General features: G+C 51.6%; 1 protein-coding gene across 2 annotated transcripts in view; it reads right to left on the bottom strand.

Annotated features, from left to right (window-relative positions):
• OPCML (opioid binding protein/cell adhesion molecule like) overlaps positions 1-17,947 on the bottom strand; it is a 334,851-nt gene extending 316,904 nt beyond the window's left edge. Inside the window, exon 1 of one of the 2 annotated variants that reach the window (XM_040534084.1) lies at positions 17,855-17,947. The gene's annotated coding sequence lies outside the window, so the exon portion shown is untranslated. Of the gene's footprint in view, positions 1-14,856; positions 15,015-17,854 lie in introns of those variants that run through there. The other variant, XM_040534081.1, reaches the window with a different exon arrangement.

The raw sequence follows: 17,947 nt of genomic DNA, 5'->3' as shown, positions 1-17,947 counted from the left end.
GAGCTTTTCCAGCCTGCTCTCACACGTGTTCCGCCATGGGGTGGCTCAGGGGATGATGGCATCTCTGGATTCCTCTTGGGATTTACCACCTCCGTGTCACAGGTAAGAGGATTTAATGGTGCTCATACCAGACCACCACATATGCTTCAAGCAATGCCTGGGTGAAACCCCATTAAATCCAGCCAGGTTTTACAAGCCACAAGAAAGAATAAGAAACTACACGACCAGGCACAAGCCAGGGAGAAGAGGGGTGCTCAGGAGATTTTTCTTTTGACACTTATTGTCTTCCTAAACTCTGCAATCTGTACAATATCTATGTTTGTAATCACTCAAAATTTTTCAATTAAATGTAAAAAACCAGAAACAAGTAAATCTATTCTCTCTTTTGACTGTTTTATTGATTGAAATGGATGTCTGAGCTGTGGCCACTGAACCATGAAAAGCAATCTGTCTTAGATGGGTAAGAGATCGTTAGGAAATCGTTGTGCTGAGGCAAGAATAACGGTGCGTGTGCGCACCAACACGTGCACACACATGGTGCATGTGCACAGATGGCTTATTCTGCAGTCAAATGTGCATCTGCAATGAAAAAATATGTAGAAACGTATACTAATATGAAGCTCGAGGCAACCCGAGGTGTTGGCCCATCACAAGACCTATCTAAGTCTTATAACTTTTGGAATTTTGCTCAACACTGGAGCTTTGCAAAAATGTGAAGAGGGGGAGCACAAATCTCGGGGTCCGCCCTTTGTTACAAGCATTAAGACCAAGCAAAACGCTTCTGGGGTCACTGGGAGATCTCACATTGCTCACAAGGAGGTTTCCTAGCTGGCAGTTCACCTTCATCTGCAGCCTTGGCCACTCAGAAGGACACTGAATGGGTACCAGACATCGCCAGGAACAGCTCGTTTTACACAGCCTGGGTGGTTGGGGTGTGAGCTAACCCCCGGCAAGGCAAAGGAGGGAAGGAGCTGCCCACGTGAAGCTTCTGCCTCACTTCAGGGTTCCCAGACTGCAGCGGAGACATCGAACGCGGGCTGCCAGCAGATTCAGGAACAGATGGATAACGCCTTGGTCTGCACTGACAATACTTTCCTTTTTTAAGCAAGACTACCCTAATATCAACTCGACATATCTGAGCACCTCGAGTTCAAGCTTAAATTAACTGAACACTGTAGGGTGTTTTTTTTTTTTTATCGTAACCCATCACCATCCCACACGCTGAGAGCCTTGGGGAGTTCAGCTCAGCAAATTCTCAGCCTGTGCAAGAACAAGATTGTGTTTGCTGAAGCCAGCCCAGGTATCCTGGACATGCACCCACCCCAGGGAAAATCCATTACAGGGCAGCTCTGGCAAACCCTGCAGCAAAGCATGGCTTCGGGGAAACCTACCCTAATAACCACGCTCCTAAATGGCAGCTTAACCCCTTCCAAAAAGCCCCTTTTAATATTTTTTTTCTCCCAGTGGCTGGGACCAGGGTCCCAGCAGCTTCCCTCCCACCAGCACAAGGCATCCTTGTCACACCAAGAGCCCCGGAGGAGGCACCAAAGATGTCAGCCTCATCCGGAGCCTTTAATATACTTTCTCTAATTAAGCTATTCAATTCACCAGCTTAAATAGCTGCCAATAGCTGCTACAAATTGATTTATCTTTTGATGAAGGTAAAATTTGCTGGAAAAATGAGAAGCAAACAACGTATGGGTTTGGGGGATTAAATTACTTTGTATTGTGTTACGATTCAAACATGTTCTGGAGACAGGATGAGTCTTTTACAAGTAAATTGTTTTTATACCATACATCCATTGCTATGTAAACAGAAGCACGCTAATTTACACATCCACCTACAATACCTGCTAGATAACAGAAGTGTATGCTTAAAAGCCAGATGAGATCCTGAGCTCTCCATGGGCACACACACAAATAAGAAGCAATCCTCCCGAAACCCACCTAGGGATAGGAAAAAAAAAAAAAAAACTTCTCTGGAAAGACACACAAGGCACGATCCTTCCATAATAGATGTGGCCTGCAGCAGTCCCTATGAGAAAGGTCACAAACGATGAGCATGCTGGAGGTCGGGTCTGGAAAACTGCATTTCATTTCCCCAGCCATCACAGCCTGTGAGCCGTACTGACAGCACCAGCCTGGAGAGTTTGCCACCTGTGCTTCGCTCTTACTTTATTTATTTTAAGCTCATCAATCAGAAACACAGGGTGAAGAGGGATAAATATTTAGAGTAAATCACAGCCGGCCTGACGAGACTGAGAAGTAGTAGCCAGCACCAGGTAATTTGCTTGAGCTCAAATGAGAGGTTTCCCCCATGGGACAGGACATTACAACCCGGCTAAACAGGAGAGGCAAGAGGAGAAGCTGCCCTTTGCAGCTCCAATATCCACAGCACACAGGGCTACGGGCAGCAATGCCCACACAAATCCACATCAGCCGCCTGTTCCCAGCAAAAGCCAGGCTCGTCTCACCTCAGCAGTGGAAATGAAATTTGTCTGTGTGCTTGCTTGCTCACAACCAGCTCCTTCATTTCAGATCATCCCCGACATCAGTTTCTCCAGAGAGCGAGCTAAAAAGAGTTCAGTGCAGGGGCTGCAGCCACAGAGGTTTTGCTTTTATTGACTGTCATTTCGTGCAACCACTTTATATGCTATTTTGGACATAGGCATTTTCTACACAAACACACGGCTGACGTCTAAGAGTGGATAATTTGCCCAGACAGGCAGTAAATACATCCCATCTCATGCCTCTTCCTCGAATAATTTGCTTGCCAGTGTCACCTGCCATGTAAATCATCACCTTGGAATTTATTCTAAGCTACATTTCTAACTGCTCTGGACCGACCAGAAAAAAAGGAATCTAGCAGAAGGTCCCACAGCCCTGGCTGCCATGGCTGAACAGGGATGCTCCTTTCCTCACCAGGATTTTCAATTTATCACAGAGAAGACATCTAAATTCATGGCTTCCCAGTTGAATTTCCAGCTCTTAGTGTTGGAGGAATCCTAGATTTTCTTCTAGCTATACAAAAGCCAGTTATGTAAGGTTTTGTGCCACATTAAGAGCTCTCGTTCTGTAAATATATTTCTCACTGAACGAGTATCCAATAACTACCTACCACGTGGTAACTGCACCCAACAAGTTACAGCTGGACTGCAAAATGTCATGAATATCACAAGATATTGTGACTTCTTTTTTCACTGCTGGCAATTTTTGTTTAAATCTTCCCCCAAAATGAGAATCAAGTCAGGGGTTAGGGTCAATTGCACTGTCCACACTGGAGCCTTCCCTAGGAAAGGGCAAAATGCAATGTTTGCTTTGTAGCACTGAGCCTAAAAACCAAGCAGGAAAACCTTCACTGAAACTTCCCATCTCAAAACCTGGACATTTATTGCAGACCTCTTTGACTTTTCCAACAGAAATGGCTTAAATAAGGAGGGCTTGGCAGAGAGGTTTGGGTTGCAGCTGGGGGACACGGTCATGGGGGGCTGCAGCACCCTGCCCAACCCAGCCGTGAGCATCCCTGCCTTCCCCGTCTTGTGCTCAAAACACTCGAGCATCTCTTTTGTTGCTCGACTGTCTCCCTTAATCCCTTCCTCAGTCATTATTCAATATTTGGTTTTGTGACTACATTATTTAACTTGGCAGAGCGTTTTGGGATGCAGCTTGCATGAAAGGCTCTGCTTTTAAGAACTGGGGGGGCACCGTCGTGCAGGCAGGGAGGAGAGCGCTTCAGCAGTGACAACAAAGGGGAAACCAAGGCTTTACCCATCAAGAAAACTCTCCGGGGAAAGTAGGCTGGTAGTCACAAAAATCATCATTTGAGGGAATAAATCACCAAAGCAAACTCCGCTGTCGGTAATTTTGTGACGCAGAAAATTGATTCGTGCTTTACGATCAACAAGCATCTTCCTCCATAATGTATGCTCGACATTTTAACATAATTATTTACGCAACAGTTTTAACATTTGCAGCCTTCCCCGGCTGTCAACCTGGAAATAAAAAAATAAAATTTTAAAACACTCTTCTTTGGAGACAGGATTAAAGAAAAAAATCAATCTCAGAGCAACCTCCTTTGTATTTTGTTGTGACAAGACTGAATTTAAACAGCCTGTGAAGTCAAAACAACAGGAGAAATATCAATACACATTAATTTAATCACGAAACACTCTTCTGCCAGTCCAGGCCAAACTCAGCTTTATTTCTGCCGCAGTTTCCGAGGGAGCTGCAAGCACCCCGCTGCCTGCCCACAGCCACCTGCAGCGGCCAGCGGCCTCCTGAAGGCAGCGGAGACGCCTCCGAGTCCCCTCTCCATTTGCATGCGTTTGTCACATTCGCTCACAGGCGCGAATCAAAATTCTTGGCGTGGCAGGGCCTCGCTATCGCGTCTCCATCTCTCCTCCTGAAAAAAAGGCTCATTTCTGCTGAGAAACACGCCCCGGCTGGCCATCCTGCGGCATCCCTATTGTCTGGCACGGAGCGAAGGCTGCTTTCAAAGGACAACCAGATGAAAGGGTAAACATGTTAACAAAAACCACCCTCACCACACTTGACTTCGGCAGATCCTGAGCGTGCAATGCAACACTTTGAAACAAGAATCTCATTAAGGGAGGCAGAGTTGAAAGGATAAGCCCCAGCATACCAAATGCAGAAATCAGATGTACTTGACCTTTCAAATGAATGTACATTTTCTGACTGACTGTTCATGTCGGAGTAATTCAAACAGGCACCTGATAATCCTCTTAAAAGACTAAAATTTGGATACTGGACTGAGTACAATGCAGCGCGGCCTGCAGGTGGTCTCGTCTCTCAGCTCAGCTCTGGCCTTGCCCCCAGTTTCCTGAGGCACGTTGAAGTTCCCTCCCCTCCCCGGGCTTCCATTCCCCCCATGTGCACAGAGACATTTAGAGTCTGGGATTCATTAACAAGGCAGTGTCTTCTGTGCCAGCACAGCTGGAACCCCAAATCTGATGTTCCTTAACACAAATGGGTGATTAAGTACAATAAATGCCCCAAACACAAGGTACAACAGCAAGGCCCCTGCAGATCCCTCCCGACAAGCTCCAGCCACACTGAAGGACCACAGACCCCACTTGGCTCCTACCTCTTGCATGTCAACATATATCATGTACAGAGGCTTGCTGAGAACAAGAAACCATACAATTAAACCAAAAGGATCTCCAGAAAGCCCAATGGCTTCACAGGGAGACATTCATGAGCGAATTCCTTAAAAAATGAGGTTCACCAAGCTAAGGGGGAGCAGTGGCTGGAGCCAAAGGGACCCATGAGGTCCACCTCTGTCTCAGCATCAAGCTGCTGCCCTCAAACTTGGGCTCTTCAGCTCAAATCTGGAGATGAGAGGCTCAACAACATCAGGGGTGACCACTGCAGAACAGGGAAGTAGCCGCAGCTCCCATTTACTGGGGAGCCTACAACTGGGGGAAAAGGGAAGGCAGGTGGACACGGAGCCAGGCAGCAGTACATTGATTTTCATGTCCCCTTTCGTGCTGCCCGTGCTCCGATGCAGTCAGATGGACACACAAATTCTCTGCCTCTGAATTGCCACAGCCACAGGTTAGGTCAGTGGAAGATTGCCTGACTGCAGCAGTAGAGAATGCAGGCTGCTGGTGAGCCATGTTCCTCACACTTAATTAAGCCTACCCTGCAATCACTTTTTCACCCACAGAATCAGGGCTGAGAGCTGTTCTGTTTATTTAACAGCTGGACTTGTAACGAGCTGTCTTTTCCACCCAGCATCCACCAGCTTCCTCCAGAGCAGCAAACCAACAGCTGGAGCACGCTCCTCCTTCTGCGCTGGCCCATGGGGAAAGCAGCAGCTCAAGGCCCTATTTCCCCATCAGAGGGTACTAATTACTACCCAAAGACAATGGTAAGCAAGCACAGAGAGCAACTGCAGGATTGTTTGCAACAACAGCACTGCTGGAGAGGTCACCAGCACGAGGTTGATGCACTGGGCATCTGCCTGGACCACGTCCCCTTTATAGGTTTTTGGCATCTCAGAGATCATGGTGAGACCTGGCTGCCTGCTTTGCCCTATGGTTCGGTCTCCATCAGCTTCTCCTGGGCTTCATTTACAACATCCATGGAGGAGAGACAGGGAGGGTGCCAAACCTTTTGAGATCACACACCCTGGGGAGCCCACTGTCCTATAAACAGCCCTTCCTTTGGGAAGAGGGGTGTTTGGTACCTGTTAAGGGCCTGACCCTACAAACAACCATGCGCAGCAACAGACTGCTCAGTGACTAATAATGAGGGTTTTTTGAGCAACACCAAAACCTGGTAAAATCCATTGCCTTTTCTGACCAGTAAGCAAGCTGGAAACACACCAGCCCCCCTCCTGGTCTAGCAGGGAAGCCGTCCCGAGCCACGCAGGGTGCACAACACACCCACATTGCCATTCCAGAGCACGCCCGCGCTGCCCGGAGCTCTCAGGCATTGCCATGCAGGACAGGTACACGCAGGCTGCGCATCCTCCGGCGAGACCTCCCCTTCCTCCTCCCCCCGAGCTCCCCCGCATGTAATATTAATTGGCTAATATTTGTTTAGACCATTCCTGACACTTCGCCTTTGGGTTCCTGCTGCAGCGCATCAGCAGCGGGTTGCTGGAGGAGGGAAACCTTGCCTTCGCTGGGGGGAGCAGGGGCTGACCAGGAATGGGGGGCCGTGGGGGACCTCTGCATTGCTCCTTCGTCAGCTCCTGCAGCCACAAGACAGTCTGCAAAGAAATCCCATGGGGAAGTTGAATACAAGGGGAAAAAACAGCTCAAACAGCACCCGCAGGGTGACTGCCAGGGGAGCTGCGTGGCTCCAGGTAACAGAGCTCATTTTGGGGGTTCCCGTACCAAGCCCCAAACCCTCACAAATTCCTATTTAGGAACAGCACCAGGGTCCCGTAGCAGGCCAAGCCCTGCTATTTCCAAGCACCCATCACCGCAGCATCTGGGCTCCATCTCTGTTTCTGAGCATCTCTGTTTAACCAACAGCTCTCCCAAGGCCAGCTGAGAAGGCTGCAGGGCCCTGCAGATCTCCTAGCCATGTGAGCTTGTTCGGTGTCACCAGGGGAAGCAAATGGCACTCCTCTGGCAGGGACCTGTCCTTGTGACCCCCACCCCATCCCCAAAGCCAGCAGCCCCATCCGGATGCAGCCCCACACCAGTGAGCACTGACTCATGTGTTTTTCTCATGTCATGCCCCTCCTCTCACCTCCTCCTAACAGCTCATGAATTTTGTCAGCTAAATTCACTGGAACCAAACCATGAAATTGCACATTTACCTCTGTCAACAGACAAAGGCTTGGCAGGGAGCCAGTGCTGCTGGAGGCAGAGCTGCCACACACCCAGCACATCCCTCCGGGGGACACCGTGCCCCACTTGGTCCCCTTGGCACGGGGCAGTGACACGAGGCTCTGCGGTGAATGATAAAGGCTGGAGCATCACAGCATCCCCAGCATCACTGCCTACACCCAGAGCTTCTGGCAGCATCCCTTCCCTTCATGCTCATCCCCAACACTGACCCGAGCAGCAGCACAGAGCCCTGACAACCCCAAAACCCCCAGGCGAAGCTGCAAGGGCTCTGCTGCAGCTTTTCTCAGCTCCCACCTCTCCCTCATCCATGTCCTCCCACAAATGCCCACGTCCAGGGTGGTCAGGAGAGTCCTCGTTAAGTTAATGGAACACTAATTTGCTAGGCAGACCAAGGGGAGGGATCAGATGCACTGCCTTGTTTGCTGGGTGGAATTGGGTTCTGGAGATGGGTCGGCCACCAAGGCTGTCACGCTGCTTGAGGGATGCAGAGGGGTCTCTGCAGGGATGGCTGGGGCTGCGCAAAACCTTTTAAAAGCCCAAAGCAGCCCTTGGTGCAGAGAGAGTGGGATCGAGGTGCTTCGGGGCTGCCTGTGCTGAGGACACAGAGCATCGCCACCTTGTCCCAGTTGCCTGCAGCCCCATCACCATAAGGACTGGGCTGCACAGCCATCCCTGTACAGCCACCCATACAAACCCCTCCCTTCCATCGCCCCACACGGAGCGACCCCACCACAGCTCAGCCCCAGAGGCTCACGCACAGCCAGGCCAGGCTCCTGCCACCATCCAGATGCCACCTCCCCCAAAGCCAGCACTGCCACGGGCCGTTCCTATGGAAACCAACATTTCCCACATAGACAGCACCGAGACGCCAGCACCGCTCTGCTGACACCAGAGGCAAGGGTCCCTGGGGTTGCCTTGCTCCCAGCACCATCAGGGCTCCCAAGGCAGAGCCCAGCCCTCGTGAGGTTTAAAACTCATCCCATTGCTCCTCTCCTGCGGCACTCACAGCATCACCACCTGCACAAAATGCCCCCTCGGGCTCCAGGAAGACCCTACAGGAAGGATGCGGCATCCCCTGGGGGACAGCACCCGTCCCGCAGCACCGACCCCAGCCCCATCAGCTCCCCCCCCCCGACAGGGGCAGCGGGGCTGGGGCTGCCCAGGCCATCAGTCACAGCAGGCTGCCCCAAATCCCAGCCCAGCCTCCCCATCGATCGCCTCGGCTCCATGAAATTAAGAAAAATGCAGGGCAAACACAAGCGAGAGTCCCTGAGCAAGACACGGGGAGCGCCTGGCTGTGAAAATAAAAATAAAATAATAAAACCCTGCTCCAGACTAAGGCCAGCCTTGGCTTACACGTTGTGTCCTTGGTCCCCTCAAATTAGGGGACGCAGTGCCCGGTATTACCAGCACCCACACCGATCTGCAGGGGGATCCCAGCTGGAAGCAGCAGCAGGCAGAGGAGGGAACGGGGCTGGCAGCACCTCTACCATTTGTATGCTCAAACTCTTCCTCAAAGGCACTGCAAAACTGCACAGAACCACCAAAAGGTCTCCCCAACCCCACCCAAAAAATCAATTCTCAGAGCAGAACCATGTTTTAAGGATTAAAAGTGGCCAAACAAGTCAACACAACATTATTGTCTATTTTCGACAAGTATCTCCATTCCACCCGTCTTTCTGTCTCTCCCCCTTTCTTTTTAACCATCACTTTAAAGTCTTTCCTTGCCAACCATGCATTGTCAAAGAACATTTTTTTTCAAAAAAGAAAAAAGGGAAGGAATTTAAAAGCTTTAAATCTAGTTCTCTGGTATCTGACCCCCTGAAGATTCCTGCACAGCAAATAAAGTGCTTAGCCACCCTCCTTAAAAAGATTTAATCTACCCTACTTCCAGAGCTTGTATGATTAAACCCTACCTCTAATTCTGTTTTCAGAGCCACAGTTGAATCTGTTTAAAAGAAAATGGCATGGGCAACTCTTCTTCTCCTCTCCCCTCCATGCTCGGGAGTACACACAACACACATGGGGATGTGGGGGACGAGCTGGAGCTAGCGAGGCAGCTCCAAGCATCCCTGGCTCCGAGCTTTTCCTTACCAGAGATGCAAATACCCTGCTTTATGCAGGCTTCGAGCACGATTTAGCCTCCTCACGAGCAGCCCTGGAGGGATGAGCAGGGGAGGCAGCGCAGATGCGCGGGGTAGCTGCCGCTCCAGGTTGACTGGGGGCCGGCTTGCCAGCTCAGCTCGCACTCCCAGGCATCACCAGCTCCATCACGCCCACGGCAGCAGGAGTAGAAAGAGCCCCAAACCAGCAGAAAAGGAGACCCCACGCTTGATCTGGGAGAGCAAGGGCAGGACAGATCCAGCACCAGGATGGAAACCTGGCACGGGAGCACCTGAGCGAGAGGCTTGGCCACCAGGCCATCGTGGAGATGCTCCCCGTCACAACAGGGGGCATGCTGGATGGAAACTGCTGCTGGGGGACCCTGGTGGACTCCTGGCACACTTGTCACCTATTTCCCCCCCTCATCTGCACGTGATTGACTTTATACCAGTGTCCTGCCGAGGAGAGTGACAGCCCTCTGCCCAAGGTCCATGTCAGGAGGAGACGGAGCATTAGCAATGGAACTGCAACACAAAAAGCTCAGTGCTGCAGAAGTGGCTTCAGACAGACACAGGCAATGTCACCACACCTCGCTGCTTTACGATATGCACGGAGTTCATTAAGAACTGCAATAATAAGGCGGCGCGTGTATTGAAAGCCTAGAAGAAATCGACTTTCCAATGAGACACTGCACGATGACCTTCACCTGGCTAATAGTCTGGAAGGAGTTCAAGACAAACTCCTCAATGCGGCCAGCAAGCAGCGAGCATGTCCCAGGGCTAGATGGAGATAAATCTCCAGGGAGCGAGGCCTCAAAAAGAGGATCAGAAGATAATTAACCTATGAGTGTCGTAGCTCTCACCAGCAACAGGAGACTTGGGCCTGGGAGCAGCAGAAAAACATCCCCTGACACTTTTGTTGGCAAACTTTTTTCTGAAATTCCACATGAAACAACACCAAATCAAGTTTCAAACCTTCTCCATCCCCTTGTTCATCAGACTTTTATGCTGCCAAAACCTATTTATTTCTTGCAAATCTCTGCAAGCGACTGCTCATGAATAGAAATGCTTTTATCAAAAACTGCTTGCATTTTCCACTCTAAATTTTAAAATAAGTATTTTCGGCTGGTGGAGGGGAGGTTGCCTTCTGTGAGAAAACCACATATAATGCCCCTTCTGAGCATTTTCATTTCAAAACCCCAAAGAAAATGTATTTTAAGATTGCCAGCCTATGAGACGGGAACAAAACACCAATAGCAGTGTTCCCGAGCTTGGTTTCCAATAACTTCACCGCAGACAACCCCACCAGATCAGCTGCCTCCCCAGGGACCGGGGGTGCTCCCATGCCCGCAGCAGGACCCCATGCCCCCCACCCCACACCTCCGTGCATCCCCCAGGCTGTGCCGGTGCTGCTGAGCTCTCGCTGCTCAGCCAAAAAATTACATCCAGAGGAGTAAGCGTGGCTGGGAGCAGGCATAGCCAGCCAACAAGGAGCGCCAGGTCATTTATCTTGATTTCTCTTAGCAACACCAGCGAAGGCTGGAAAACATTGGCTTCATTTGCTCGTTCTGAATTTCATGGGAGCCGAAAGCACCGAACACTGCAGGGCTCCAGCATTTCCCCAGGGCCACCCTTCACCCCATCCCACCTGCAAAGAGACGGAGCAAAGACCCAAAACGCTGCTTCCCCTGGGACATCACCGCTCTGCATCCCCCAAGCCCACATTACGAGGCAGAAAACCACACAGGGGACTCAGGGGGCGAATCTCAGCCCAGGCTGAGATGCTCCCAGCAAGCTTTTGGCAGCTGCCACAATTATGGGGCCAAAAACTGCAGCATTTGCACAAGCGGCCGAGAGCTGCTGTGCACATATCAGCTTCGGGTAGGTAATAACTGCCGTCTCCTCTCAGGTTTAAATGCAAGCCCAGAATTAGAGGCAAGCCTGCTGTCCTTTCTGAAAGCCTTAATGTACATGTCACTTCACTTTGGAAATCGCTGCATCTGTTATATTTGGATTGCTCTGAGACAGAAATCAACTCCCTAATGCCAATCAATTTATTGTCTCCTCACCCCAGTAAACATTTCCATGCAGAAGAGGGGAAAAAACACCTCCAGTCCCTAACACAAAAGATCCAAAGGGCAATGATATGTCTGGATAAATGAACAGGTAGATGTACTTTCATTAAAATCACCACATTTAAATTACTCACAGATGAGATTGAAGACATGAGGTTAAAAACTTAATTGACTAAATCAACTGAGACACTGAGGGCTGATTATATCATTTAAAATAAATGTAATATTGGCCATCAAAAACTGTGCAATATATTACATATCAAAAGCCATTATTCAAGAAGCACAGTGTCCTCCCAAATCCCCAGCAGATTTAAGAGCATCGCCCACCCCATTTTCCTGGGGGTTGTTCTCCTTCTACAGGCCAGGTGGACAGAAGATTAGGACCGTGCCCACAAGGAGCAGGACCATGCACAAAGCATCTCCAAAAAAACACTATATGGGAATGAAAATGGTCCTGGCTGCGTCCTGCTCCCAGGAGCCAGAGCCAGGACAGGAAGGACAGGAGCAGGACATGTCCCCTGGGGCCACCAGGGCTGCTGCTGCTCAAGCCCTGCAGCACCAGCCGTACCCTGACTGCCAGCTCAGGCTGCAGGGAGCTGTTTACAGTCACCCTGTGTGACCTCACATGTAATTTGGGTTGTTTCCTCTCGTTTCTGTACCGCATGGCTAACCATGTGCTTCGCCCACGGGACTGTTCCTAGGAAAATGTCCACTCAGGGGTGCAAGTGTTACCTTCTGCCTTACCCCATCCTGCTCTGAATGACTAGCAGCAGCAGCCCAATGCCCAAAAACCCTTCAGAGGACAAGCCTGGTGGAAAGCCAGATCAGTTTGCAAATGATCTGCTAATCCAGACTGGGAGCTCATTACAGCCAGGGTGTTATCAATAATGGATGGCTGCGGTGGCCCCCGAACCGGGACCTGCGGTGCCACAAGGAACCATCTGCAAACCTCCTTCCCCCTCATCTACCCCTGCTCCCACCAGCAGGCAGGAGGAAGGACCCTAAAACCCACACAAACAGGCAGGGGAAGGTGGGGGACTAACCCCACAAGTCTCCATATAGCATTACAAACATGCAAATCAGCCTCTATGAAGGGCCCCGGGCTCTCAATTACGCCGATTACATTATAATTACAAGCAGTGCCATCGAGGGTTTCTCAAAACCCACGTCTGTTCTTAAAGGATCTGCCAGGGAAAGGTTTGCAGGGCGCATTAGTATGCACGCACCATGCGCACGCAGAGTGAGGTCTCCCACGGGAAGCTGAGCAGCCTTGCAGGAAGCAGGGCTCCCGCGAGCACCCCGACCTGCTCGCTTTGCTGGGGCTCGCAGATGTCCCTCCCCTCCTTCCCGCTGCTCCCCTAGGTCCTGGGCTGCATCAGTTGGACTCGCCTTGCCCAAATATCTCGGGGTCCCATAGCATCGCTCGGGGGCTCTGCCAGGTGCCTGAAGCTTTTCCCAGGGACATGCAGTGAGAGCAGCAGGATGTCAAAACCTCACCACTCCTGCTACCAAAAGCCCTGTGCAATGCCCATTGCTCAACATAGAAACCCCCTTCCTCGGACCCGGGGAGCCCAGGATGGGGGGCTCAGGACCATAAAGCAGCATCAGCAGCTCCAGCACAGCTGCAGCCCCTCCACACAGCCAGCAGAACATCCCAGTGGCTTTTAGGGCATTAAATACATTGCCTGCCCCACAGGGAGTGCCCTGCAGGGGTCTGCATTACAAAGCCATTTACTGAAAATAAAAAGCCAAAAATACCCAACCAAATGCAGCATAATTACAGGGTTTTCAGGCACTGGGCTTTCTTACTCTGCATACGAGTGCTGTGATAAACTAGGCTTTGGGAGCCCTAGCCAAAAACAGCCCTGTCTGCTGCTTGAAATGCCTCCCAAACAGGCACACAGCTTTGTCAGTCCTACCTGCTTCTGGGTCTCCAGAGGAGCAAAGCTGGTAGCAGAAGGCATGGGGAGGGAAGGCAGCAGGGCCAGGTGCTGCATGTCTGGCAAAAGGGGCACGGGGGTCCAGAGAGCATCCCTGAGCAGGGTGCTGCCCCCCTGACCACCCCTCCCTGTCCCAGGGGGGTTTGGGGCTGCTGGGTGCTTCCTGAAGCAGGAGAGGCGTTAAGATTCCCTACACAGCACAGGAAGAGACATCCCCAGCATCCCGCCAGGTTAATTCTCTCCCTCAGTTCATTCCAGCTTATTAAAGCCAGCAGGCACCCTGCAGAGGATTCATTACCTGTGTCACTTGAAGGCAAGACTGGGCCTTAATGAGCCAAGAAACACGGGGAGGTTGCTCCTGCACCCACTCCAGGCAGCGGGGTTTGTCCTGGAAGTGGGGAGACCCACGGCCCCCACACCCCTATTTCCAATATAATAAACAAAAGGAATGCAGAGGTGAGTTTTGCAAGTCCCAAACCCCATCCAGAGATATCCTTGCTGTCTTCTTCTCCACACTTACTCTCCCTGGCTTGCACCAAACACCCCACCTATACATCATGCACTACCCTTGGAGCTCACCCTGCTTTCATTTATCTGCACCAGAGATCACGGGGAATTACTGGCAGAGGGCAAAAGGAGATGAATTTTCAGATAGGTGAGTGAGCACAGAACCAGAGAGATGGCAGCTGCTGCAGTACATCTTCATCCCTTTAAATAGTTCCCAGCCTTCCCCCACAGAGCCAGGCTGGCTGGGTAAAAAGAGATCTCTTCTAATTAATCAAGTCCTCTTCATCTCAGTGAAACAGAGCCGGAGCCGGCAGATAAAATATTGCAGGAGCTAACAGAGGATGGCAGGCTTGGGTTAGCGAGGCAGAAAGCAAGTGGTGGACTTCAGCTGAAGGGGCACAATTATTTCACCACCACGCTATGCTTCTATTCCCAGCCCCGTCTGGCACACTCCAGCACCAGCCTGCCTTTTTCATCTGGGTTTTATTCCCCCCCAACCCATTTTTCACTCCAATTCCTTTCTTCTCACCGGGTGGCTATTTAATTTGTTGTATTCCATGCTTTCCCTTTCATGAGCAAAAACTTGCATCTGGGTTTGCTTTCTCTCCTTCTCTCTCAATTCAATTTGAAAAAAAATTTGCTTTTTATAAAAAAAAAAAAGAAAGACAGAAATGGCGGGGAATGCTAAAGGAGCTGGGAGATAAAAGCAGCTGTTACATACATTCACAAGAGGAAGGATGCAAAGAGGGGTGGAGAGAACATCCACAGCCACTCATACCATGGTTTCTGCCACACACGGATTGCAGCCTGCCTGCCCTCAGGGAGAAGTTGGGTGGCCATGCCCATGGCATAAAACCATGCCCAAAATCACGGTGCCATCATAACTGGCTGGGAGAAAGCCACTCACCTCTGCACAGGGCTGGGCTGCCATTACCAACAGCCTACCCCTCACTGCTGTCCTTCGTGGAGCTCCCCCAAATCAGCATCTTCAGCAGCAGCAGCTCCTCTTCACCTCCCTGCCACTCCCTTTTGCTGTATTTTGGGGGGGGGGGGGGACAAACCATCACCATGCCATCCCCCCAGAGCAGCTTAGCAAACCCCAGGCACCCCACCACATCCGCTATTTAAGGCCAGAGCACTAATTACGGCCTCTGGGGCAGACCAGAACCTGAGCTGGGCCAACCCAATCCACCTGTGCAGACGCCAAGCAAAAACGGGACTGCAGCTGATTTGTGTTATCTCCCATAAAAACCTGCAGACAGGTTGCACAACTAGTCCCCACCCATCGCTAACTCGTTATCTGGAGCCAACCTGATGAAGGTGACGACTTCTTGCCTGCAAAACCACCTGTACAACCTTCCCCTGTCACCTTGCACCAGCCCAGGTGGGACTGGGGAGGGATGGGGCTGCTTGAGGTGCTCACCATAAAGAGCTCATATCCCCTCTAAGCCTCCAGCTAAGAGGTCCTCTCCACCACCAGGGTCCAGCAGCTCTGGAGGTCCTGCAGAAGTCCTCTTTGGCTTGCTCAGCATCATGCAGCTTGTGGGCACTGAACGCATCGTGGGTCATGCTGTGCAGCTCTTGAGAGTTTGCCCCCAGCAAGGAGCAGAAGCAGAGAGGAGAAATGATGCTGGAGTCTTTTTGCAGGAGCTGGAGGCTGTGTGAGACAGATCGAGCACATCAGAAAGGGCTAGGGAATATGAAAAAGCAGGACTGCTCAAGGAGGAATATTATCTGCAAGAAACAGAATGGCTAAAAACCATCTTTGCTGGTGATCAGAGAAATTGAGACAACAAACGGAGCACAGGAGGGATGCAATCAGTCATTTAAACCTGAGCAAGGGATCTGGCTGCTAGATCAGGGATCAACTGATGAGAGTATTTAAAAACCAGCAGGAAGGTTTGCCTTACAACCAGCCTGGAGCAACTCCCCTGGGAGTTACATCTGGTCCTGCTTTAGCAGAAGAGGAGGCACGTAACCACTACCAGGGGCTGCTTCAGAGGGAGGAGAAAAACCCACCCAGAGATGGTTTCACGTGCACAAAACACACACTGCTGTCCCCCCAACACTGCTGGCAGGGCTGCCCCCAGCCTCCGAAGGCAGCAGCCCCTCTAATCCCGCACATCCCTGCTTTGGACACCTTTCCTGCTCACTCACTTTGCTTTATAGCCTGCGGCTCCCTCTGCCTGTCACAGCACTGTGCATGCTGTCCCCTGTCCCTGGGGATGCTCCCTGTGCCTCCTGCACCATACTGGGCTCTGCTTTTTTTCCACCAGCCAGGTGGGTGGAAATGGGAATGGAGCACAAAGCCACCGAGCAGGGAGTGCACCCGCAGCCCCAGAGCCTGACCCTACAACAGCACATCACTGGTGGCTCCCCGGGGATGCGTCAGGCTCCTTCTTGCGGTGCAGTGACAAGCAGCAATTTGCTTTTGGGACCCGTTTCGCTGGCGGTGGGACTGGAGGGTCATGTCAAATGACCTAGCTCAGCTAGGCATTTCCCCTCACCCTAACACTGGCATTCACCCCATCTGAAACCCACAGTGCCCGGCACAGACAAGGCACACACCTGCCTGGAGTGCAGCCGGTCCCTGCCTGCATGCAGAAGGCACTCAGCCTTTCTGAGCTCAGAATCACGTCCCCATTAAGCATGGAACTTGTATTGCCAAGCAGGGATATGCTCTTTAACCACACAGCCAGGAGAAATTTTACCTAGCAAATGTTTAATCTTTGCAGCAGATGAGAAAATGCTGCTGACCAGGAGATGAGACACATTGCTATGTCTGCAAGGGCAGCACCCATGCACATTGGTGCTAAGGGTGCTCGCACACCTCTTGGGGAGCCCATGCTCACATTCAGACCCCAGGAGACAAACATGAACCCAGCCAACACCCCTCGTCTGGCTCCAGATACTGCAGAGAAACCTCCCTCTCCATGTGCACCCCTCTGCACCCACGGACAGGCACCTATGGGGAACACCAAGCATTTGCTGATCGCTCTCTGCTGCTGGCAGCATCTCTTCCCAGGGAGATCATGCACATCCTAGCCACAGGGGCCATCCAGGCTTTGAGTTGCAAAGATGAGAGTCCTGAAATCGCCGTGCAGATGTTCCCCTGGCTGTGTGCTGCCAGACCTGGGCAGGGAGGTGGGGAACCTGGTGATGCTCTGGTGATGCCCAGGGAGCTCAGCACCTCCCTGCCCACGGGAATCACAGAATCACAGAATTGTAGGGGTTGTAAGGGACCTCCAGAGATCGTCGGGTCCAACCCCCCTGCCAAAGCAGGTTCCCTAGAGCAGGCTGCCCAGGTAGGCGTCCAGATGGGCCTTGAATATCTCCAGAGAAGGAGACCCCACAACCTCCCTGGGCAGCCTGTCCCAGTGCTCCGTCACCCTCACTGTGAAGAAGTTCTTCCGCATGTTGTTGTGGAACTTCCTGGGCTCCATTTTGTGGCCATTGCCCCTTGTCCTGTCCCCACAAACCATTGAAAAGAGGTTGGCCAAAGCCCTCTGTCTCCCACACTTAAGGTATTTGTAAACATTGATAAGATCCCCTCTCAGCCTCTCCTCACAGGGGAGATGCTCCAGGCCCCGTATCATCTTTGTGGCCCTCCTCTGGACTCTTTCCAGGAGTCCCTGTCTTTTTTGTGCCGGGGAGCCCAGAACTGGACACAGTACTCCAGGTGAGGCCTGACCAGGGCAGAGCAGAGGGGGAGGATCACCTCCCTTGACCTGCTGGCCACGCTCTTTTTAATGTACCCTAGGATCCCATTGGCCTTCTTGGCCACGAGGGCACACTGCTGGCTCATGGCTAACCTGTCGTCCGCCAGGACCCCCAGGCATCAGAAAATTGTCTTCAACGCACTGAAGGAACCGTTTGGACTGCGCGTGCCTGCCCGAGTTGCTTACCCAACAGATGTCTGGATGATTAAAGACCCCCACGAGAACCAGCGTCCGGGATTGTCAGGCTACTTCCAGCTGCTTGTAGAAGGCCTCATCCAC

Source organism: Cygnus olor, chromosome 22 (assembly GCF_009769625.2).
Source record: "Cygnus olor isolate bCygOlo1 chromosome 22, bCygOlo1.pri.v2, whole genome shotgun sequence".
Taxonomy (NCBI): Eukaryota; Metazoa; Chordata; class Aves; order Anseriformes; family Anatidae; genus Cygnus; species Cygnus olor.
Note: the sequence above shows the minus strand (reverse complement) of the source record. Positions and strands in the feature narration are given on the sequence as shown.